Here is a 24,939-nt window from a genome sequence, read left to right on the forward strand (position 1 = left end):
TACTTAATGGGAAAACTCCAATCTCATAAAGGGAGCAAACATGTGTCCCAACCAGTGGCACCTGATGGGTGTGCAGCATGGTCTACAGAGTCCATTTAAGGAGGCCTACCATTCTGTTCCTGTGTGACAATGTTGGCACTAGCCAAGACATCCTACCAGTATATTCCTACTAGATATGCGTGCAGCATGAATGTGACAATAATGATGATGCTAATGAATGCTATGATCGACCGCCTAAGAAATGGTTCTTGTGAAGTGTCTGTGAAAATTAAAGAGGAATATCTTGCTGGCCAATGCACACCCAAATAGCTGACATGTACACATGGGGAATGAGATGAGATCGTGACTAAAGCCAGAAAGCTGATACTGGAAGACCATGCTAGGGATTGAATGAGAGGTCCAGATTATGACACAAGCCACCTGTACTGGTGCCAACCACCACTAACACCAGTGTCTGTCCACCCCCAGGCCCTACACACCACCACCTAACACAAGGAAACAATTTCCAAATGGGGCCACCCAATAATATCTATTCTTAGGGTCCGGAGGAAGGAGGGAGCCATGACGATGATGAAAAGGGCGACCACCCACATTTGGAGTCCCTCTCCCACATTTCCCTGTGTCGCTCATACACTGTGGGATGATACCTCAACATATGGTCTTCCAGTATGGCATCTCATCCCTTAGCCACAATCTCATCACTCACCCCCACCAACTGGTTTCTTACAGAATATGCACTCTATTGTAAACAGTGCCCAGTGAAAAGGCATCAGTGCTCTCACACTCAGTCCTTGCTTCCCAGTCACACTCACTAAAAAAATCACTTTGTTTTTCCAATGCAGTTTTTTTTAATTGTTGACACAGAATAAAGGACAAGATTAAGAGGAAAAAAATATCACCTGTGTAAACAAGTTGCCTTTATAACATATGAAGGTACAGCTTATTCTTCTGCAGAAATATGCAGAAATAAACATTTACATTTTTCTCTCATCTCTCCATCTTCCTCCTCCTCTTCTATATGAAAAAAAAAATATATATATATATATATATATATATATTATATATACACACACTATATATATATATATATATATATATATATATATACACTATATGCCATACGATGGAGGGTTTTTAGTCACCTTTTCACCCACCATAACTTAAATAATGTGTGGTGAAGACCTACTCATGTCTCAAGTTGCAAAGCCTGTACAACCAACCTCACACTGATGAGACCCACAAGGTCGAAACGGTCTGTCTGTGAGTGGGTTGATTGGCTTTGCATCTCATCCCAGGCTATGTTTAAAAGCTGTGTTTAAAGCAGCATGCATTGGCTTATGGGTTTAACCATGTAATGTGGTCTTAAGACAAAAGGTGGCACTGTGTGCTCATTTGCCTGTCATTTCCCAGAATCACTTGCTGCAGTGGTAGCACTGTATGCAAGGAGATAATGGTGAAAAGCAGGGTTGCAGACCTGTGAATGTGCTCACCTGTGCAGACCTGTGAATGTGCTCACAAGTAATGATACAGTATATATATATATAAACACAAAAACAAATAGTAGCGCTAGTGTGTGATAAAGATAAGGTGTGCAAAATGTAGTGAATAAACTTAATATATAATAAATAAAAAATAAAAAATAAATATAATATATATATTATATAAAATATTAGTGTACTAGTGTGAGTGATGAAAACTACAGTTGTGATATATATAATCAGTGATGATTGTGTGGATGATGAAAGGTACCAACATAGGAACAGTCTATGCGGAAGAGGCAAGCTTCTATGTGGTCAAGCCTGACCACAATGGTGATAACATAAACAAAACAAAAAGAAGCGCCAGTTCCGTATAATTGTTAATAATAATAATAATAAAAGGAATTTATTTATAACCAAAGCAGTCAAATAGACCAATGTGAAATTGGTGTAATTAAAAAGCAATCAAAAAACAAGTGGTAACAGAGTGCAGCAATGTGTGAGTGACCTGCAGAGGGTATAATACAGCGAGGTGACCAAGAAATGATAAGGAGGAAAATGACCAATGGTACTGGTGATGAATGTAAGCAGTATGTCTAGCTGCTGACAGCCCAATGGGTAGAAATAGTCACCAGTGAGAGAAGGTTCCTTCTTAATTGATCCGGTGCGCTCTTCTCAGACCAGAGGGTCTTATTCCAAATAGGGCAATAACGTTTCCGGATGAAGATGACACCAACTCCCTCCTTTGGCACACAAAGATGAACTGTGTGCCAAAACCTCGTGTAGAGGCAAACACTTCCTGATGTTCAGACCTCGCTGTGGTGCCGAATGAAAGTTTGAAACAGGCGCCTCTGTCCCCAAATGCAGAGCGGTGATCCGTTCCTGGAGCTCCTCGCCGACTGTAACCACGTCACCACGTGGCTGCGTCACTGCTTGTCTACGTGTCACGTTCCAACGCGTTTCGTCACTAACAAGTGACTTTCTCAAGGTAGGTGCCTCACTCCTAGAGCACCTGTGGTGTTTTGAAAAGCTTTTAGTGTCAAACAACAGATAGCACCCAGTAAACTTAGAGAGAATTCTAGGCATCTTGATCCTCTCAAGTCTTCTTCCCTTGGAAATGTAAAGTGTGGTAGATCTAGATGCACCATGTGTAAACATTTGAACACTGGTGGTTCCATTACATCTTCTAGTAATGGATCTATTCATCATCTTAAAAGTCCAATTAATTGTTTAAGTACACATGTCATTTATGTACTATCATGCACGTGTAATTTACAATATGTTGGACGCACCAAACGTTCTCTATGTGTGAGATTCCTGGAACATCGTAGGGCTATTATTAAGGGTGTTCACAATCATAGTGTTCCCAGACATTTCTCTATGGTTCATGCAAAGGATCCCACTAGCCTAAGAATCGCTGGCATAGAGCAAGTGTCTGAATTGAAACTAGGGGGTGATAGGTTCAAGACACTCTGAGCTCGTGAATCTTTCTGGATCTATACTCTGGGAACCTTAGTACCTAATGAATGCATAGATACTAGCATCCTTGTATAAACACTTTGCATTTCCTTTTTAGTTCATCAATAACAATTTTTTCCTTTACCCCTCTCCCTTCCTCCCCTTTGTCCTTGAGTTTTCCGCTCTTCCCCTGTTCTTGTTTCCACTCTATCTAAAAAGATAGTATCTACTTCCACCAGTTCATTATTACACTGGTGTGGGTTTATATAACGCATACTCTTTTTATAAATATTCATCTAAATAGCCGTTACTAACAATAATATCATTATTATTATTATTATTATGATTTATATTTGAGTGTCATCCTTCATTAATTGATTACACCCTGCCTTCACCATGCCCCTTGCCATCTACCACCTGGTTTAATTTTAAATTGATCATTTTTATTTTTTGAAGTGTCTTTTTTAGTTTTTTAAAGTTTTATATCATTTTTGAAGATCATTAATGATTTTATTTCACTCTCGTTTGATGGATTGCAATATGGGATAATGGTGATGTATATTTATACTTGATATTCATCATATTCATTCAAGTTTTATGCCTAATTCTGTGTCTCTATGTTTCATAATTGAGATTGTTTATAGCTGGTTTTACTGATTGGGTCAATCACTATGGCTATATTAAGCCAGCACATTTACTACGATCTCATCCTTGAGAAAGTCACTTGTTAGTGACGAAACGCGTTGGAACGTGACACGTAGACACGCAGTGACGCAGCCACGTTGTGACGTGGTTACAGTCGGTGAGGAGCTCCAGGAACGGATCACCGCTCTGCATTTGGAGACAGAGGCGCCTGTTTAAAACATTCATTCGGTGCCACAGCGAGGTGTGAACATCAGGAAGTGTTTGCCTCTACACGAGGTTTTAGCACACAGTTCATCTTTGTGTGCCACAGGAGGGAGTTGGTATCATCTTCATCCGGAAATGTTATTGCCCTATTTGGAATCAGACCCTCTGGTCTGAGAAGAGCGCACCGGATCTCGATTGAGAAGGAACCTTCTCTCACTGGTGACTATTTCTACCCATTGGGCTGTCAGCAGCTAGACATACTGCTTACATTCATCACCAGTACCATTGGTCCTTTTCCTCCTTATCATTTCTTGGTCACCTCGCTGTATTATACCCTCTGCAGGTCACTCACACATTGCTGCACACTGTTATCACTTGTTTTTTGATTGCTTTTTAATTACACCAATTTCACATTGGTCTATTCGACTGCTTTGGTTATAAATAAATTCCTATTATTATTATTAACAATTATACGGAACTGGTGCTTCTTTTTGTTTTGTTTATATATATATATATATATATATATATATATATATATATTTATATATAAACAAACAAACAAACAAATAAACAAACAAACACATTGTTGCACCTTATTAAAACTTCTCCAAGGAGTCAGCCAGGGCACCATCTATGTATTCTTCTGAGTTTACAAGCTGCATGTTCATATATCCATCCACAGACACGAGGTAGCCCTTGTACTCCATATCCCCCTCCGCTTCACCATTACTGGTTTACCTGTGAGGACATTGAGAAAGGGTTTAGGGTTTAATAGTAAACTCATGGTGCTGCTACTGAACTGGGGATCCACTGCGCACAAACAAACGCATTCCTCCCTCGGAGCGTCCCTTGAACCCACCGTCCGAGCCGAACACAAAATGGATCTGACATACCGACTCCAAAGACTAAAAAGCAAATTCTGCTGGTCACATAACCCCTTATAAATTTCTGTATTGCGAATTTTGCATACAGACCGGTTTTAAGAAACGTACAGTATATGCTGCCTTTTCGCATGCTGCCTGGCTTAAAGCTAACTCATTTGAGACCAGGGACTCCAGGAGATTGGGAAGACCCAGAAGTGACATCCCCTGGGGAAAGAGCACTTTTGCAGAAGTGCACAAAGAGCCTACAGAGGAGAGGGCTTTAACAAATGTACACAGCCCCCCCCCCCATAATTAAAGGGGACATGCATGATTTAAAATAAAACCTAATGGGGGGACTTCCGGAGACGTCACCCGGTATGGACGGGTAGAAGAGGAGCTCCATAGACCCGCGCATTAAAAGACGCAAAAACCCACATTTTTCCCCAAAATTGCCGGGTAACACTTACACCCCCGGATAGCTAAAGAACTAGGCGATGTCAAAAACCAAAAAAGCGAGCAATCAGGGAGTTGCCAAATACTTTTCTCCGTCGCAACGGGCCAGGGACAGCACGATGGAGCCTCAAGATGGCGGCGGACCGCATGGCGCCACGGCGCTTTCAGGGAAAAAAACCCAGCCAAAAGATCGCACCCCAGCAAGCCCTGATCAACCCATAACCAGGGCATACTTGGAAGAACTCCTGGGGGCTATGGCAACGACGCTCCAATCCTCCTTTCAGACTGAGCTCAGAACCGCAGTGAGCGACATAAGGAAGGAAATCTCAGGGCTGACAGAGAAAACAACTACCCTGGAGAAAAAACTCACTGAGTCTCAACAAAGACAGAGTGAAGCGGAGGAAGAGATAGGCCGTCTAGGAGAAGAGATCACCCTCCTTAAAGAAGGTATGGAGGAGCAAGAAAATCGTGACCGGCGCCAAAACATCCGCGTCCGGAACATACCGGAGTCGGTCGCACAGGATCAACTCCGACCATACCTCATGGAGCTCTTTAACCTAGTATGCGGGGAGCTGGAGGAGAAAGAGCTCGAAATGGATAGGGCTCATCGTGCCCTAGGACCTAAATCAGACGACCCGAGGCGGCGTAGGGACATTATAATAAAGATGCATAAATACACATCAAAAGAAAAAATAATTGCGGCCTGCCGGGACCTGGGGGAAATAACCTTTCAAAACGAAACTCTCCAAGTCTATAACGACTTGTCAAAGGCAACGAGAGACCGCAGACGTGAATTAAAACCTTTAACCAACCTACTCCGCGAGAAAGGAATCCAATACAGATGGGGATTCCCTTTCAAACTCACAGTTAACAGGAATGGAAAGTTCCTGTCCATGAAATACCCCGTGGACATGGCCCCCTTCGCAAAAGCATTAGGTCTAACTCCACCTCAAACGTGGATAACGACCAATCCTACCGCTGAAAATACATCAGGAGACCCCCCCCGAACATCGGAGAGAATTGCGGCCCAACACCCTAGAGAAAAATGACAACCGCCGCGGCACTCAGATAAATCCCCCCGGACAGACCCGGAGGGGGAAGAGTGCCCCCACTTACCTTGTTGGTCCGGGGCCGCACTGGAGCGCGGGCTGCGGACCCCCATGGTAATCCGGCGCCAACCTCCACTCCCAATGTGAAGTCACGAGGCGCCTGTTCTCGAGATGGCTCTGAGGAGACTTCGAGGAGGGGGGACGCCTCTGCTCATCGTTAAAATCATCTTACCAGACCAGAACAGCACCAAGAAGTAAGCCGCCAACTTCTAGGATGAGCTGACACAGAACACCGCCCTCCAAGTTGGTTCACGAGTCACCTACTCCCGCGATGACTCAGAAGAGGATCCCGTCCGCCGACGGTAAGACCGGGAAACCGACTGACTCAACCCGGAGCAGCAGGATCGCTGATCTTCTAACTCCGGAGCATAAGAGGAATTTAGATCCCGGTTTTGCCCCCACCAGCCTCAATCTCCGGCTTTTCGGTCCCGCTTTAAATATGATCTCCCTCCCCCTCCTTTTGCCGGTTCCTCCGGTCCCGTGGAGCGGAGCTCTGGATTGGGGGGAGGGGGGGGGGTCGGTGTCGGCATCCAGCCTTTCCGCCAACGATCCATGGACCCCGTTGCCACAGAGGACTCCCCAGTCTGTGGGACTAGGGGCGGCTAGGATACCAGGAAGACGGACCACCCAGACTGAATCAAAGAACTTAAAATCATAAGTTAATAGTGATGATCCGGAGGTCGTGAGTAGATTAAAATAATATAACTGTTATATCTCAATTAACACCTTGCTTCCCCTCTATCCTTCCCCCCCCCCCCCCTGTAACCCAGACACGCAATCGCCCCCCCCTCCCCCTTCCCCTCTTCCTCATGCATACCCCCCCCTCTTCCACCCCTCCCCCCACACACTCACATGTCCCACGTGTCCCCCCCCTCTTTTCCCCCCCTCCTCCCCCCCCTTTTTCTCCCCCTCCCTCTCCCCCCTATTCCCCCACCCCCCCCTCATCTCCCCTTCTCTTCCACCTCCCCTCCCCACCCTTACTAGCAAACCCACCTAGCACCCTACTTAAGCACAAAAACAATGGGAGAAACATACTAAGAGGAAACGAATATATAAAATAAAGTTGTATTAATCTTATTTAGTCACAAAACGATTCACAATATATCTTTAGCGCAGAGTTACATAATAGCTGTGTTATACAGAAATGGGAGATGTCTGAAATGTTTGAACTGCAACCAGGCCCACCTCCTACCCCCCCCCTCCCCTCTCTCCCTCCCCTCTTTCCCTCCCCCCCCCTCCCCTCCCTATACTCCCTGTGTAGAGTTACATAATAGTTGTGCTATACAGAAATGTGAAATGCTTGAGCCGCACCTAGGCCCCTCCCCTCCTACCCCTGCTAACAAGCCTACCTAGTACCTCACCTAAACGCAAAGATAAATAAGAGGGAAAAACACTAAGGAGAAAACAAACATACGAAAGAAAGTCGAACTTATCTTGTATGGTCACAGAATTGTATAAAATATGTTTTCGGCGCAGAGTTGTATAAGAGTTATGTTACACAAAAATGTGAAGTGAAATATTTGAAATGTTTTAATTGCACCTAGACCCTCCTCCCCCTCCCCACCCCTCTCCCCTCCCCCCCTTTCCCCTCCCCTCCCCCCCTTCCCCCCCTCCCCCCTCCAAACCCTTCCCCTCCCCCCTCTCCCCCCCCTTCCCCCCCCTCCCTCCCCCCTTCCCCCCCTCCCCCCCTCCCCCCTTCCCCCCCTCCCTCCCCCTCCCCCCCTCCCCCCCTTCCCCCCCTCCCTCCCCCCCTCCCTCCCCCCTCCCTCCCCCCCCTTCCCCCCTCCCCCCCCTTCCCCCCCTCCCCTCCCCCCCTTCCCCCCCTCCCCCCTCCAAACCCTTCCCCTCCCCCCTCTCCCCCCCCTTCCCCCCCCTCCCTCCCCCCTTCCCCCCCTCCCCCCCTCCCCCCTCCCCCCCTTCCCCCCCTCCCTCCCCCCCCTCCCTCCCCCCTCCCTCCCCCCCCTTCCCCCCTCCCCCCCCTTCCCCCCCTCCCCTCTCTCCCTCCCCTCTCTCCCTCCCCCCCCCTCCCCTCCCTATACTCCCTGTGTAGAGTTACATAATAGTTGTGCTATACAGAAATGTGAAATGCTTGAGCCGCACCTAGGCCCCCCCCCTCTTACCCCTGCTAACAAGCCTACCTAGTACCTCACATAAACGCAAAGATAAATAAGAGGGAAAAACACTAAGGGGAAAACAAACATACGAAAGAAAGCCGAACTTATCTTGTATGGTCACAGAATTGTATAAAATATGTTTTCTGCGCAGAGTTGTATAAGAGTTATGTTACACAAAAATGTGAAGTGAAATATTTGAAATGTTTTAATTGCACCTAGACCCTCCTCCCCCTCCCCACCCCCTTCCCACCCCTCTCCCCTCCCCCCCCTCTCCCCTCCCCCCCCTTCCCCTCCCTCCCCCCCTTCCCCCCCCTCTCCCCTCCCCCCCTTCCCCTCCCCCCCCCCTTCCCCCCCTCCCCCCTCCCCCCCTTCCCCCCCCCTCCCCCCTTCTCCCCCCCCTCCTCCCCTTCCTCCTCTCCCTCCCCCCCTTCCCCCCCCTCCCTCCCCCCCTTCCCGCCTCCCTCCCCCCCCTTCCCCTCCCCCCCCTCCCCCCTTCCCCCCCCCCTTCTCCCCCCCCCTCCCCCCCTTCCCCCCCTTCCCCCCCTCCCTCCCCCCCTTCCCCCCTCCCTCCCCCCCCTTCCCCCCCTCCCCCCCCTTCCCCCCCTCCCCCCTCCTCCCACCCTCCCCCCTCTTCCCCCCCTTCCCCCCCCTCCCCCCCTTCCCCCCCTCCCCCCTCCCTCCCCCCTCTTCCCCCCCTTCCCCTCCCCCCCTCCCCCCTTCCCCTCCCCCCCTCCCCTTCCCCCCCTTCCCCTCCCCCCCCTCCCCCTTCCCCCCTCCCCCCTTCCCCTCCCCCCCTCCCCTTCCCCCCCTTCCCCTCCCCCCCTCCCCCCTTCCCCTCCCCCCCTCCCCCCCTTCCCCCCCTCCCCCCTTCCCCCCCTTCCCTCCCCCCTTCCCCTCCCCCTTCCCCCCCCCCCTCCCCCCCCTCCCCCTTTCCCCCCCCTCCCCCCCCCTCCCCCCCTCCTCCTCCCCCCTCCTCCTCCCCCCTCCCTCCCCCCTCCCCCCTCCTCCCCTCCCCCTCCTCCCCTCCCCCCCCTCCCCCTCCTCCTCCCCTCCCCCCCCCTCTCCTCCCCCCCCCTCCTCCTCCTCCCCCCTCCCCTCCTCCTTACCCCCTCCTCCCCTCCTCCCCCCCCTCCCCTCTCCCCCTCTCCCCTCCCCTCCTCCCCCTATCCCTCCCACCCAAGGGAAGCGAGCATACAAAAGAAAACGGAAATTGTTTTAGTTAGATATTTAAGAGGTTACTCCACTCTCACAACGCATAGTTACAATATGGTTGTCTTTTTGAGATGTGAAATGTTTGAATTACTTGAAATGTTCCTACACTGGCGACACAGTTTATTACACTGCGGCCAGATCCGCAAGCCGGGAGATTTCCCGGCTTGCTAGTGGCCGCCCCTCGGCGTGCCGCGCGTCATAGACGCGCGGTCACGCGTCTTCGGGAGCGTGCGCCCCCTGCACGCGCGTCCAGGGGCTCCCCGAGGGAGCCCTGGTGTCCCGCGATCGCGGGACAGCGGCAGGGGGTTCCGGGGGACCCGGCGGACCCGGCAGCGGTAGGGAGAGCGCCCCGATCGGAGGGCGCTCTTCCGCTGCTTCGGCGCGCGCCCGTCACTCTCGGGCGCGCGCCAGGCTACTGCTGCGGCACAGAACGGGCAAATGCTCGAATAAACTGTGCCGCAGCAGTATGCCTTCTTTGCTTCCCCACACACATGGACTGGGGGTCTATACTAAATGGGTTAAGTAAATTCTATAGAGGGTCTGGACTCCTCTGACCTCCAGCGGTTGACGAACCCGGAATCACCCCCAAGGGACCCACCTGGTCCAAATGCCGGCCGTTCTTAAGGCTGGTGAAAATATGTTAAGGCCTTTTGTGGGCCTTGTTACAACCTATCTCTATCTGTTGACCCTGTCCCAGCAGATCTCCGCCCCACCCCCACCTACCCCTTCCCACGCCCCCCTTCCTCAGCTTAAGATATCTATTCTAACCGAAAAAAACACACAACCTCAATACCTTCAGAAATTTAAACCAGACTCAGAGTTACTGGATCATGGCCTCTCAAGTGGGAAAGAGAAGGCCTTATGGTATTATCCAAAAAAAAAAAAGAACCCAAATGGCTAGCCAAGCCACAATTAAATTAACCTCATTCAACGTAAAAGGGCTCCAAAATAACCGAAAAAGGAGAGTAGCACTTCAAGATATGAAAAGATCAGGGGGAGACATCATATTCCTACAGGAGACCCATTTCACATCACAAGACCCCCCAAATTTATTCAAAAAAGTGTTCCCAATGTGTTTTTGCGCATCGTTTACTAGTAAAAAGAGGGGTGTAGCTGTCCTGATCAGACAGGGCACCCCATTTAATCATATCAATACAACGGCGGACCCAGAGGGTAGATTTCTAGTGGTATATGGCTCCTTAGCGGGCTCAGCAATCGCTCTGGTCAATGTATATGCCCCGAACGAGAACCAAACAGAATTCCTAAAGAAAGTTCTCGAGGGCATAGACCCGGGATATCTGTCATCGATGATAGTGGGAGGAGACCTAAACATGGTCCTTAACCCTACCGAGGACAGATCAACCACAATGGGTCCCCCCCGCACAACCCCCTCCCAGATCATAGGGAAAAGGTTTAGGGGAATCTTAAGCGAGTTCTCACTAGTGGACATATGGAGGGCCCAACATCAGGGCCAGAGAGACTATACTTTTTACTCAGCATCTCACCAGACCTACTCTCGAATAGATCACTTTTTGGCCACAAAAAATGTGGTGGCGGCGACATCCGACTCCGACATAGGACCAATCACATGGTCTGATCATGCCCCGATTACCTTAACCTTGACGACCCCCTTTGAAAAAACAATAAATTACTCATGGAGACTAAATGATTCATTACTCAATCATCCTGAGATAGAAAGAGAGATCAGAGCCGCTATTCGGGACTATTTTTTTTTTAACTCAGGATCCGTCTCCTCACCAGCAATCCTGTGGGAGGCCCATAAGGCAACCATTAGAGGGAAATTAATTTCTATCGCATCCCACAGGAAAAAAGCCCGCCAAAAATTAATAAAGGAGCTTACGGATAATATCAAAATAATAGAACAATCTCATAAAACCAACCCCTCAAAAAAAATATATAAAACATTGACAACAGCCAGAGTAAAACTTAGACAAATCCAGCTGGAGGATGTTGAGAAGGCCCTCAAATGGACTAATCAACAATATTATGACAAGGGGAACAAGGCAGACAGACTTTTGGTGACTAAATTAAGAGGGGTACATAAACGGTCCCAAATCACGGCAATCAAGAGTAGGTCTGGTGAAATACAACATAGTGATAGCAAAATAGCAGCTGAATTTACAAAATTTTACACCGAACTGTATAATCTAAGATCAAAAAATGGCCGGCCTGAATCAATAGCATCCGAATTAATAGCGCAATATTTAGATAAATGTAAGCTCCCCACACTAACGGAGGGGAAAACACAGTCCTCAACGCTGAGATCTCAAAAGAGGAACTGGAAGAGGCGGTCAAATCACTAAAAATTACTAAGTCTCCTGGCCCCGACGGGTTCACTAATGTCTACTATAAGAGATTCTTGCCAGTACTATCCACGCATCTTCTAAAGATATTTAACGATTTCATGGAAGGAAATCAAATCCCCACGTCAATGTCCCTGGCCACCCTGGCCATTATACATAAAGAAGGCAGGGACCCGATGCAATGTGGAAGCTATCGTCCAATCTCCCTGCTCAATTGTGATCTCAAGCTATATAGCAAAATACTCGCAAATAGATTAAACCCCATCTTACCGAGATTAATAGATAGTGATCAAGTAGGATTCGTAGCAGGCAGACAGGCCTCGGACAATACTCGGAAGATAATAGACATTATCGAACATGTCCATCTCACAGAGACCAAAGCACTACTCCTAAGCCTAGATGCAGAGAAGGCGTTCGATAGAATAGACTGGCTATTCATGGACCAAGTTATGTGTAAATTCGGATTCAAAGACGCATACCTAGAAGGAGTCCGTAGATTATATCAAAACCCGTCTGCAACAGTAAAACTACCAGGGGGCAGTAACCAGAGATTTGAGATCACTAATGGAACTCGACAGGGATGCCCCCTATCTCCTCTCCTCTTTGCATTAACCATAGAACCCCTAGCATCTGCAATTAGTGCCAATAGAGACATCAAAGGAATAGAAATTGGACACAGGCAGCACAAAATATCGCTATTCGCAGATGATGTCATCCTAACCCTTACACAACCCCAAACATCCCTACCTAACCTCCAAAAAGAGCTCCGGGACTTTGGAGATATTTCAGGTTATAAAATCAATAATGACAAATCGGAAGCACTAAATTTAAGCCTGCCAGAGCCAGAGGTGAAACTCCTCAAACTAAACTTTAACTATCATTGGAGCTCCTCGAGTATCAAATATTTGGGAGTAAAGATAACGAGGAACTACCAATCCCTATATCAACAAAATTATCCGACTCTGTTCCGGAAAATCAAACAAGATCTAGAGAAATGGGGAGGATATCAGATATCATGGATCGGGAGGATGATATCAGTTAAAATGAACATACTCCCTAGATTATTATATTATTTTCAGACTCTCCCGGTCCACATCCCTGGCTCAGAATTAAAGAACATTCAAAAACTAATCTTCCACTTTATTTGGCAGGGTAAGAAACCCAGAATCACCAGGACAGTTCTTTTGGCATCAAGGGGGAGAGGAGGACTTGGTGTTCCAGACATCACAAAATACTACCAAGCCGCCCAATTGCGACAGGTAGTAGTTTGGAATGCCAACCCAAACCAATACTGTTGGCTAGATATAGAATCATACTATGCCGGGACGCCTTCACTGCCGGCTTGCCTTTGGTCCCTGAGCAGGGAAGACATGCAGAACAGTAAATTTAAGTTAGGCCCAATGAGACACACATGGGAGATTTGGACAAAATGCAAATTTAAATTTAAGCTCACCACACCTCAATCCCAACTCATACCAATTTATAAAAATCCGAAATTCCCCCCTGGCTGTGAGCCCAGACAATGGGACCAATTTAAAACAAAAAATATTAGAGCGGTTGCTGACCTCCTGAGCTTTGAGGAGTTCCTGAGTTATCAACGCCTAAAAACCAAATATGAAATAGCAAGATTGGATGTCTTCAAGTATCTACAAATTCGGCATTTTATTCAAACTTTATCCCCAACGTTGAAATTTCCCCCTCTCACCAGTTTCGAGCGGCTCTGTAGAGAAACAGGCCACCAGAAAGGTCTTATAACACAAATCTACGGTGAATTGGAAAGGGCCATAGAAGCCCCTACACATGACTATATGCTGCATTGGGCAGCAGAATTGGAAATAGTTATAGACCGAGAGGATTGGGAAAGAATTTGGGAAAATGCCTCAGGAACTTCCATATGTACCACAATCAAAGAAAACATATATAAAATACTGTTTCGCTGGTATCTTACCCCAGTTAGAATAAATCAAATTTACCCCCAGGCGTCCGATTTATGCTGGAGAGGTTGCGGTCAGAAGGGGGACATGGCCCATATTTGGTGGACATGTCCGGAAATTCAAAAATATTGGGGAACAATACAAAAATTAATAGAGGAGGTCACAGACCTCAAAATCCCTATTGACCCGTTGACCTACCTGTTGGCCAGGCCCTTAGAAAATTTGGACCGACCAACAAGTAAATTAATCTCCTTCATTCTTACAGCGGCTAGATGTGCGGTGGCAGCCGCCTGGAAGAAGGTGTCTCCCCCCTCAAAACAAACGGTAAAAAAATAGGGTGCAAGAGGTGATGAATATGGAGAAACTATCTGCCTTCTTGAAAAGATCCACTGACTCCTTTAACAAAACATGGGATCCGTGGCTATCCCATATGGCACCTCTACGCCACTAATCCACATATGGGAAAAAAAAAAAAAAAGAGAGAGAGAGAGAAAGGAAAACCAGGTCAGGGGCACCAATGAAAATAGACTGAGGACACGGGAAGCAATGGGTATCTCCCCCCCCCCCACCCACCCTCCCCTTCCTATTCCCACTCTTACTCTCTGTTTCCATACTCGCGCTCCCCACATAGCCCCTGGAGGGTCAGGGGAGCGGTGAGCTTTCCTCTTTTATTTCCGGTTTCTCTAACCAACAAAAGGAGAAAATCTGTATTAGGCTGTATTATCGTTTGTTTCATGCATACTGTGAATTATCTAAATGCCTAATAAAAAATTTTGAAAAAAAAAAAAAAGCTAACTCATTTTGGTGATATTATTAGCCCTATGAGGCTTAGCAAAACCTTTTGCAAGGAAGCAAAACTGAAAAAAAAAATATATATATATATCGACTGCATCTTGGATAGGTTCGAACATCGCTATTCTTAACCCCTTGAGTGTGAGTGAGGCGTGCACTGCATTGCTTCACAATGTGTTGCTGCCTCCCTGGAAACAAAGGGGTTAATGATGTCTCTTATTATAATTTCAAATGTGTCATAGCTCCTAAAGCAACAGTCATCTCACAAGCAAGTATTTGTGTAACTTTATATGAGCCAGGAGCACTGCGGGCTTGGTATATTTATTTATGTGGTATTTTTGCCAGAACATGCAAGGGGAGACAAAGGTGAGCTGCAGGTTACCCATAGGAAGCCAGAGCACATCCTGATGTCACGGTTTTATATTGACCATTGAATTGAGGGAGACCAGTGGCCATATTGTTTCCCTCATATTCAAATCTCTCTGTCTCTGTCTCTCATACGATAAGCAGCATGAATTGCTGCTTTTAAAATTTAGCCTCAGATTCCTAGCAATACAAATATATAACATGGAAAATAAAAAAAACATACCTCTTTAATTAGATGCTATTTCCGGAATCATACCTACAGTAACTGCAGAGAAAATGCTGGAAATTCCACCGTTTATTTATTTTTCCAAAGTTTATTTTGTGTGTGGTTTCCAAAGCAGCAGCGTACGCTCTGCGTCACTGCTCTCAAACGGGTGAAGCCATAACATAAAGCAATATAGAGTTAGATGACATACTTGTAACATTGCATATACTGTACTTTGAGAATGCAGGTTCATGCAACATTAGAGGGCGAGTGGCGCTATAACACCGACAAACAAAAATCAAAATAAACAGGCACTGTGGCCAAGCTTTGCCTTCTTGGATATTATTTTGGGTTAGTGCAGTGGTTCCTTCCCACACTGGTACCCCACAAAACAAATTCTCTGCGGCTAAATTCTCTGCCTCCAAAAAAACCTTTTTCCTATGGGAACCCTGTTCTGTATTCAGTACATGAAGCAAGATGACCAAGATTCGGATAAAAATCCCTATTAAAACAACGAGCATTTCACTTAGTAGAATATATTGAACCTTTGTGTGCCCTTATGACAGCTGGTACTCTAAGTGCCCTTATGACGTTCAGGGAAGTCTTCCGATTATTGCTCATTTTCTAGGGGGCTGTCGCGATAGAAACAGGAGTGGACACCCCTCTATGTCCATTCACCTTACTGGGGGCTTGTCGCTACTACATGATCGTTACCCCAAGAGATCATGTATTTGTGATCCAGGAGGACAAGCGGCACCCGAGTCTTCTGGTAGTGAAAGGGTCAATTTGATGCCGATAAACGGTCTTCTTTCTCTATTCTCTATTATGTTTCTCCCAGTATCTCCTGTCACTCCTGGGTCCCAAGTTGGGAAACTATGGGTAGGAGGGGAGAGGGGAAGGATTCCATATGTGACAAATCAGGCAACCTCTGAAGCACTGTGTATTCCAACACAAAGCGACCTATCGGCTAAAAGTTGCACTCACATAAAAGTATCTATGCCCGCCAGGTTCAATCACTAACCCAGTTGCTGCCAGCAGAACCTGCCACCCATTGTACTGCATGCTCAGAGATACGTACCAAGTGTCATTAATGTGCATGATGATGTCAAGCTGCTGCTAAGACACTTTGCATTATTGTACCGAGCTGCTGCTTACCCATTATTTCAGTGAGCGATTTTGGGTAGTGGTGATTGTAACAGTTAGGGCAAACGTTGTTCAGTATAAAAATATTTAAGATTAGAGCAAAACTGTGTGTGAAATCAGATGCTGTACCAAAGGACTTCACAGCGCAAAATACTCTCCGTAGCTCATGAAAAAGTAAACATAGTGCAAACATGCTAATAATAAAATTAAACCGGGAAAAAATCTTATAGATGCCCACTCATGTGGTAATGAATGAAATCAGGCGTTTTCAGAATTAATCTGGTCAGGATCTTGGTGTAATACAGTGCGACTGGACCTGATGCTCCAAGAATTAAAACATCACTGTGACCACTCAGGGTCTTGCAGTCGCGGTGTCCCAATCAACCACTCAAGCGTTAGCTGGCTTCTGCTTCTCTGTTACTTTGTTGCGGTTCCAGGTTGGTGGCAGGCAGCAAGCAGGATCGTCGTGGTCACAAGCAGGGTTCGGTGGCAGGCAGTAAGCAGGATAGTCGTGGTCACAGGCAGGGTCAGCGACAGGAGCAGGGCAGGGGAGCAGGATCTGAGACTAGGGAGCAGTGACTTAGACCAGGGAGCAAGAGCAGGACTGGGACTTACTAGCAGGAAACATACTGGGGCAAGCTAGTACAATAGCAAGGGCCTTTAATATGAACAGGACTCAAAACAAGAACATAAACAGATCAGGACAGGGGGAGTCTGGGCACAAAAGAAAGGCAAGGGAGGAACAGGAAACAGGAAACTATAAGGACAAAGGACAGGAGCAACAAGGAGACAGACCGTGGAACCCCAGAGCAGAGAGAAAACAGCAGCAAACCCGGTGGACAGAGAAAGGAACTGTGGCTGGGAGCAGGATGTCTAGGAAGACTTTGACAGTAAGGGACCACCCTATGCGTTTCACTCAACAGGTGTGAGCATGAGGTCCAACCACACTGTATTACACAAAGATCCTGACCAGATTGATTCTGAAAAGCCTGATTTAATTCATTACCACGTGAGTGGGAATCTATAAGATTTTTGACGTTTTAATTTTATTATGAGCACGTTTCCACTATGTTTATTTTTTATTTTTTCATGAGCTACGGAGAATTTTTTGCACTGTGAAGTCCTTTGCTACCTGCCCTATGAGATGTTGGGAAACAGCTCCTGATTCAGCTGCATCTCTCCTGTAGGGTGATATTACACTACATTATATATCATTCACTTCTTTTCACGTTCATTTTGACTGTTTTATCACAGTGTGTTTATTATTGGTGATTTTAGGTTTGCACTTTTTTCTGCTGAAATCAGAACCTTACATTCCGCAGTCAAACACAAAAACCAAAACCTTTAAGAATTTTAGAATCAAAACCCCAGGCCAAGAGCCGATCTCTAGACTTTATCTTTTTTAAGGATTTTTAGTTATATTATTTTAGAAGCATTCAGAAGCAGGGACCCCACTGTGTTAATCCTCATGGGCCATTCCCCCCTGCCAAACACTGTGCCTCGAATGCTCGACTTCTGGTCCGCGGTACCAGCACATGTGTTTCAGCAAATTATAGATACAAGAGACTACATCTGTAGTTTCCTAATTGTTTTTATGATTTTATATTCATTGTAGGCATTGTTTGCACTTTATTATGCTCTTGTATCCTTCATGTTTATTTTGCGTGTTCCCTCTATAATTTAGTGAAAATCCCAATCCAAACAAATCTAGTTTTGGCTAAACCCGAACACAATTTTCTTATAACTAAAACATTTGTATAAAATTGTATAGTCTGGTTCATGTAATTACAGCGTTGTAATAGTAGATACAGTTTCCTTTATCATTCTCCTCTAATTGTGTACTAACCCCTTCCCTGCCAGGAACCCTGCAAAACGTCGCTCATCTGGATTAACATCCCTGTGGTTTGGACTAGGTGTATTCCCAGGTCTTTTCATTGCTTGACAAAGCACAGAGAGAGTTCCTCATATATACAAATCAATGGAAACAGATGTGGTTTGGAGAGAAGTACTAGTAATTATGTTTTCTAAGTGTTCATAGGTTTCTATTGTCAGACCTGATTTGGCCTAGAATGAAAACTCGAATACATTTTTAGACTTTTTTTCTCAGGAGCTATGATATAAAAAAACTTCTCTAACAGTCTAAATCTTTCTGATTTTTATTACGAATAATGGATGATCGATTAATTGTGTGAAGTCCATTGAGTCCCATTGGAAGTAAAGTGCGATATAAATATTGCTATTATTATTTATTGTATAAAATTCTTATCCCTCAAAAAGTACAATAGACCCGGTGTCCCCCCCCCTCCCCCCATGTGATCTTGGTGATTTTGGCCTATATCTACTAAGCAGTCTTCTGCAATAAGCTGCCATTTCACCACTAGATAAATAACTTACAGCCCATTGACTTCAATGGGTTATAAGGTGTCTGTCTAGTGTAGAAGGTGTCTTATGGCAGAATGAAAAAGCCCAGTCGCGCGCTCTGGATATTGGGTTTCACATAGGGATAATGAATTGAAAGTCCATACACCTCTCATACACCTACCTGGATCCAATAGTAAGATATAAGATGATCTTACCTCCTCTTGTGAACCCGTGTAACCCCTTAGTTAACTACCTCAGACTAACTTCTTGCTGCTGAGGCGGCTGCTGCAGATATTTACCCACTGAGCATGTGGCCCTAGTCAGACAACAGGACAACTCCAGGGCATGTATAACCAAATATATATATTGGTTGGACCTGCCTAAGACATGCAGATGAGCATACAGTTGTATTTACATTTATATATATATATCTTAGAGTCCCCACAGTCCTTGTAGTTGGATGATACCATAAATGTTGGAGCCCTTATAACAATGGTGCACCGTAGCAGGCCTGTCTTTTCTTGCTGTCCTTCAGATGTCTTTTGCAGCAATGATGGATATCCTCTGCTGCTGCTTGCAGCTCCCTTGGACTGGAGGGCTGATGATCTTTCACCCTGGATCCTATTGGGAAGGGCTTCCCAGCACTAGCAGCAGTCCCTATCACAATGCTATCTTGTTAGAATCTCCTCTCAGCTCTCTCTCTCTCTCTCCTGGTGCTGCTCCTCCATTTCCTGGATTCCTTCTTCTCTGTCTTTGCACTCCCATTGGCTGCCCTGAACATGTGTACCTCTTCCAGCTGCTAAGGCTTCTGGGACTGGTAATCCAACTACTGCTGCATTGTGATTGGCTATCTCGCTCCCAGCTACAGAGCAGAGAAACACAGCCTGTATGAACAGCATGTATGAATGGCTGTGTTCTCAGAACTGGCATCTGTATTAAATAAAGGGAATGTTCTCTCCTCCATACTACTGCTGTGTTCTGTCAGGGGGTTACACCGGGTTTGATGGTGTTTTAGTGGCTATCCGTGCGATAGCATCTGCTTACTCTGCAGCGGTCTGGACTGTTTGTAGCTCCCTAATTGCGTGCCTCCTGGATAGATAATGTAGACAAACTAAGAGAGAAAATCCGGAGCAGCAGGGTGGTGGTTAAATGATACTGAAGATAGCACGAGCCTCAAGGAGTCTCCTCGAGAAAGGGCCACTTAGGTGTGAAACGCATGGGTGTTTTCTTTCTGATCGAGACTGCTATTTTGTGTATGTCCGAATAAAGCATTTAATATTTTTTCACTTACCTGGGTTCCCGTGCTATCTTTGGTATAATTTAACCGACACGCTGCTGCTCCGGACTTTCTTCGTTTGTCTTCCGGCAGAAGACGGCTCAGTAAATATGTACTGTAAATATTTGGCCCAAACTCTTTGGACTTTGTTTTAATAATCAAAAAATAAATAGATGATACCGTTCTGTGGCTAACGAAATGCTTTTATTTGTGCGAGCTTTCGAGATACACTGATCTCTTCTTCCGGCGATGTTACAATGAATGAAGCAAAAGGTATACTTAAAAACAGTGTCTCTTGGAATGTTATCTGTGCTGTTCCTTCCCCCGGTGTGGATGTGTTTTATGGCTAGAGGTGTCAAAAGGTTACTGTGAAAGCAAGTGAAGAAAGAGTGTGTATGTGTATCAGTGTGAATAAAAATGAATGGAGAGCCCACAGTACTGTATATACAGTGCTTTACACAAGGTGTGTGTGGAGTGGGAGTGGATATAAATGGTGTGGGTGGGTGTGGAAATGTGAGAGTTTGTAGCACGACTTTGTTTTAGAAAGGTTTATACAATATTTACAGTATACAAAAGGAATCAAAAGAGCCTTTATAACAGGGAGTTATGTTTAAGAAGAAAGTGGAATTGTCAGTTTCTAAATAAAAAAAATGTCGTGAAACTCAGGGTCTGTTAAATAACAAAAAAAATGAGTTTGGGTATCATCACACTTCGACCACTGGTGCTGTCTAAATATAAGTATACATACATGCTGCTGGAGTCTTTCAATGAATTGCAATATAATTATGTCACAGGGGATCTGCTGCTTAGAAAGACTATATTTGCTTGATATATTGGACGATTAAACAGTATGATGGGTTGCCAACCTTTTTCAAGCAGAGTACAGAATACCTCCCATAAATCTCCATTTGATGGTGAGAGGGTATATGGCCCAGATAAAGGCAGGCTATAAGAGCAGCAGGCATCCCTTTCATCTGGGCAGCTGGTGATAAAGTCTGAAGAGTTCAGAGCAGATCAGAGCATCAGATAAAGCAACTTGTGTCTTCTCTCTGAAGTTTTATGGCGGTGATTTAGGAGTGTGATTGATGAGTGGGATTGTAATGCTTCAGTGCCACTTAACAACATACAGTATAGTGGAGCTGCAGTAAAGTAAAAGCAGTGATTTAAGTATGAAACATACTGACTTAGCTCTCTCTGTGGGCCTACGTAACCCTTATGCTGCCCGAAGGGCATCTTTGTATCATGGGGACTCATGAATATGCAGCTAATAATTCCTCCATTTTCAACTTTCTTCCCGATAAAGTTCCAGCTCCTCCATAAACGTCAATGGAAAACAAAGATATATTTCTTACTAGCTGATATACCCGGCATTGCCCGTGATGTAATATTCTGCCTCCCCCATCCTCCCTCTCAACTCTCTCCCCCCCCTCTTCACAGCTGTTCAGGCTTCCCCCCCCCCTCTCTCCTGACTCCCTCTACCCCCCTCTCTCCTGACTCCCTCTCCCCCCCCTCTCTCCTGACTCCCTCTCCCCCCCCTCTCTCCTGACTCCCTCTCTCCTGACTCCCTCTCTCCCCCCCTCTCTCCTGACTCCCCCCCCTCTCTCCTGACTAACTCCCCCCATCTCTCCCGACTAACTCCCCCCCCCTCTCTCCTGACTGAATACCACCCCCCGCCTGTCCGCTGTGCGCCGCCATCTTACCGGGGGCAGCTGCAGGAGGAAGGGGGTCCTTCCGGAGGCTGCCTGCCCACTGCCTGTCCCCCCGCCGGGGAGGGAGGGAAGTGAGCATTGGCGGCTGGGGAAGGAGGGTCACGCCGCGCTTCCCCTCCGTCCGGGAGCCGGTGGGGGGGAGGGAGAAGGAGAGGGAGAGGGAGAGAGAGAGAGTTGGGTGACGTCATAGAGCCGGGTGACGTCATAGAGCCACCAATCTGATTGGCCAGAGGCTGAGGACCAATCAGATTCACCGCAGCTAGTACCAACCTTTCGATTTTATATATTAAGATATTTCTCCCAGTTTCCCCAAATCTGTTGGCATGTTTGGTGTAACCTTGTCTAACATTTTAGAGGATTATTTACTGTAGTCTCCTGGCTTCAAAACTGGGAAAATAAACCAGTGCAAAAGGTTTGCACTATACATATCAAACACTCCTTCTGCTTTCAATGGGATTCCATTTCTCTGATAAAATAGACTATATTCAAGCCTGCCATTTCATCAGTATATACCTGTATAGAAGCGTGTGTAGGTTTGTGTGTGTTCTTGGATGGATGAATGTACATATACAAACACCTGTGCATATCATTACATATATCTTTGTGACTGTATGTAATTGGTATATGTATTAATTTTTATTGATAAAAAAAATGTCTAATTTAAAAAAGAAAAACTATTGTTATAATTATTATTATATTTATATGAGAATCAGTCTTTATTCTATGGGCTAACGTGGTATCATCCTCCACATATTTGTGTGTAGACTGACAATGCGGGTGCACTGTGTGTGCAGTGATATCTCTGCATACTGTATTTGTCAGTGTGTGTGTAGGTGAACTTTGTGCTGTAGGGTTATTATTATCATTTATTTGTAAGCGTCAACATATCCCACAGCGCGGTACAAAGGGGGTACAGAGTGACATCTATTCCATAAACAGACTGACAAATACAAACAAGTGCAAACAGACACAGGAGGTAATGAGGGCCCTGCTCACAAGAGCTTACACTCTAGAGGGAATAAGGGATAATGTTGAAACAAAAGGTTTGCTCATTGTGGGATGGAGGGCGCCTTTAGGCTTCCTTAGAAAGGTGAGTTTTCAGAGTTTTGAATATCTGTTTTTGAATGTTTTAAGCTCTCGTGCACTCAACGCCTAGGGCGTCTGTCTGAGGGATATGTTGGCGCTTTATAAATAAATGATAACAATTGAATTTTAAAGGTACAGTGAATCCAAAGTCCAACTAAAGTCAATGATAGCAATTTGATCTGTCATGCTGTTCCTTTGTAGCTTCTATATTGTTAATCCCCGTGCAGTGTGAAGGCAATTATTGCATGATATCATCTGAGCCATGCTGCAGCCAGCATGATGTCATGACATGGAGTGATAGAGCACATACAGGCACAACCCCCAGCTCATTTCTCAGGCATTAAATCATTGCTGAGGACTTTTCAACACCATACACTGTGTCCACAATCTTTGGAAACGGTCCCCCCTCCATTAAGGCTATTTTATTGGCCTGCAGAAAGAAGAGGTCATTAGACATGAAATAGGATATCTGCCTGGAATTTAAACTCTTAATGTTTAATTTGGAGATCTCTATTCCTGTTTATTCTGTAAAATACAGATTGTGCTGTGTAAAAACAGGCCATTCAAATGCAGGAAAATGCAATTGTTTCCACTTAGTTTCTAACAAATGTATTCTTTAAAAAAAAGCTTTCATCTTCCCAGTGCCAAATTCTCTAGAGCAGTGGTAACCAACCATTTTTACATTGTCCCCCTACTAGAAAATATTTGTTTTGTGAACCCCTAATGTAGGGGAGCGCAAACTTTTCCTGCTGCGCCCCCCTGTCTGCCTGCTCCGGAGCTCGCGTCCCCCCCCCCTACCTGGTAGCTGCGTCAAATGACTCTCCGGGGTCACGTGACGTCAGGCACATGACCCTTGGCATCATTTGACGCCGCGTTGCCATGGCGACGCATCACAGAGTGTCTGAACCACAGTAAGTAGAGTGCTGCAGAGGCCTCACACGATCCCCCGGAATTTAATTTAAATGCCTTGGGGAAGAGTGCGGGACCACTGCAACCACCCGCGTCCCCTCCAGACAAATCTCCGCCCCATGGGGGGCGCCCTCCAGTTTGCGCACCGCTGCACTAATGAATAAATCTTATTGCCTATTTATGAGTTATCCTAGGCAGTATAGTGTCCTGAGCTCTGCGGGGGAGGGGCAAACTGCACCTCAGTCTGTGCAGATAGCATGGGTGGTAGAGTTGTCAATTAGTGCGGGAGCTTCCGAAGCCACGCCCCACAATGCCTTGCCGCTGTAAATGCAAAGCACTGTTGGGAGCGACTTTGGAAGCTCCTGCTGTAATTGATAGCTTTACCATTCACGCTAAGGTGCAGTTTGGGGCCTTACAAAGTGAGCAGTCTCCACACAGGTTCACGGAACTACTATACAGTTCCTTCACCTCTGCCACGTTGGGCACTATTTTGATCATGATGACAAAGATAGGTTTGCATGTACTTTAAGCAGTGCGCAACTAGACATGTGCGGGCCCTCGGGCAAAAACAAATTCCCCTCATGTCTCTGCTCTCTCTCTTTGACCCTATCTCTCTCTCTCTCTTTCTGCCCCCCCCCCCCTCTCTCTCTCTGCCTCTCTCTCTCTCTCTCTCTCTCTCTCTCTCTCTCTCTCTCTCTCTCTCTCTCTCTCCCCCTGTCTATCTCTCTCCCCCTGTCTCTCTCTCTCTCTCCCCCTGTCTCTCTCTCTTTCTTGGGTCTCTCTCTCTCTCTCTCTCTCTTTGGTCTCTCTCTCTATCCATTTCCAGCAGGCCGCACCATGAAAAAATCACTTGTGAGCACATTCACATGTCCCAAGTCTGCAACCCTGCCTTTCACCGTTATCTCCTAGCATACAGTGCTTCCACTGCAGCAAGGGATTTTAGGAAATGACATTCAGATGAGAACACAGTGTCACCTTTTACTTCAAAACCATTTTGTCATGGACTCCTATAAGCTTATGCCTGCTGCATATTTCATATATTTCAAACTATGTATAAAGAGAATTAGGCGATGCTCAAGTGCCTGGTCCTGTCTCCATAATTAAAGTCCAACAATAAGAAAGGTTGACAATGCTGGGTGCTATTAGCAATAAACAGAAGTTCCAGTCACAATCCTGAACCTGTATGAGGGGCTCTATATCACCCTGAAGGTGGGGGGTTAGCATGTAAATACTCCTCCCCTCCTCATTAGGTTGGCCCCAAGGTAATGATAAGTACTCACAGTTGTACCCAGCAGTCT

General features: G+C 46.2%; 1 protein-coding gene and 1 pseudogene across 2 annotated transcripts in view; one reads left to right on the forward strand and one right to left on the reverse strand.

Moving 5' to 3' along the window:
- Positions 1–4,569, reverse strand: part of LOC142504028 (small nuclear ribonucleoprotein F pseudogene) — a 30,016-nt pseudogene extending 25,447 nt beyond the window's left edge.
- The window catches only part of PRRX1 (paired related homeobox 1), a 97,174-nt gene that overhangs the window by 26,906 nt on the left and 45,329 nt on the right, over positions 1–24,939 (forward strand). The gene's annotated exons all lie outside the window — the stretch shown is intronic.

This window comes from Ascaphus truei, chromosome 10 (assembly GCF_040206685.1).
Source record: "Ascaphus truei isolate aAscTru1 chromosome 10, aAscTru1.hap1, whole genome shotgun sequence".
NCBI lineage: Eukaryota > Metazoa > Chordata > Amphibia > Anura > Ascaphidae > Ascaphus > Ascaphus truei.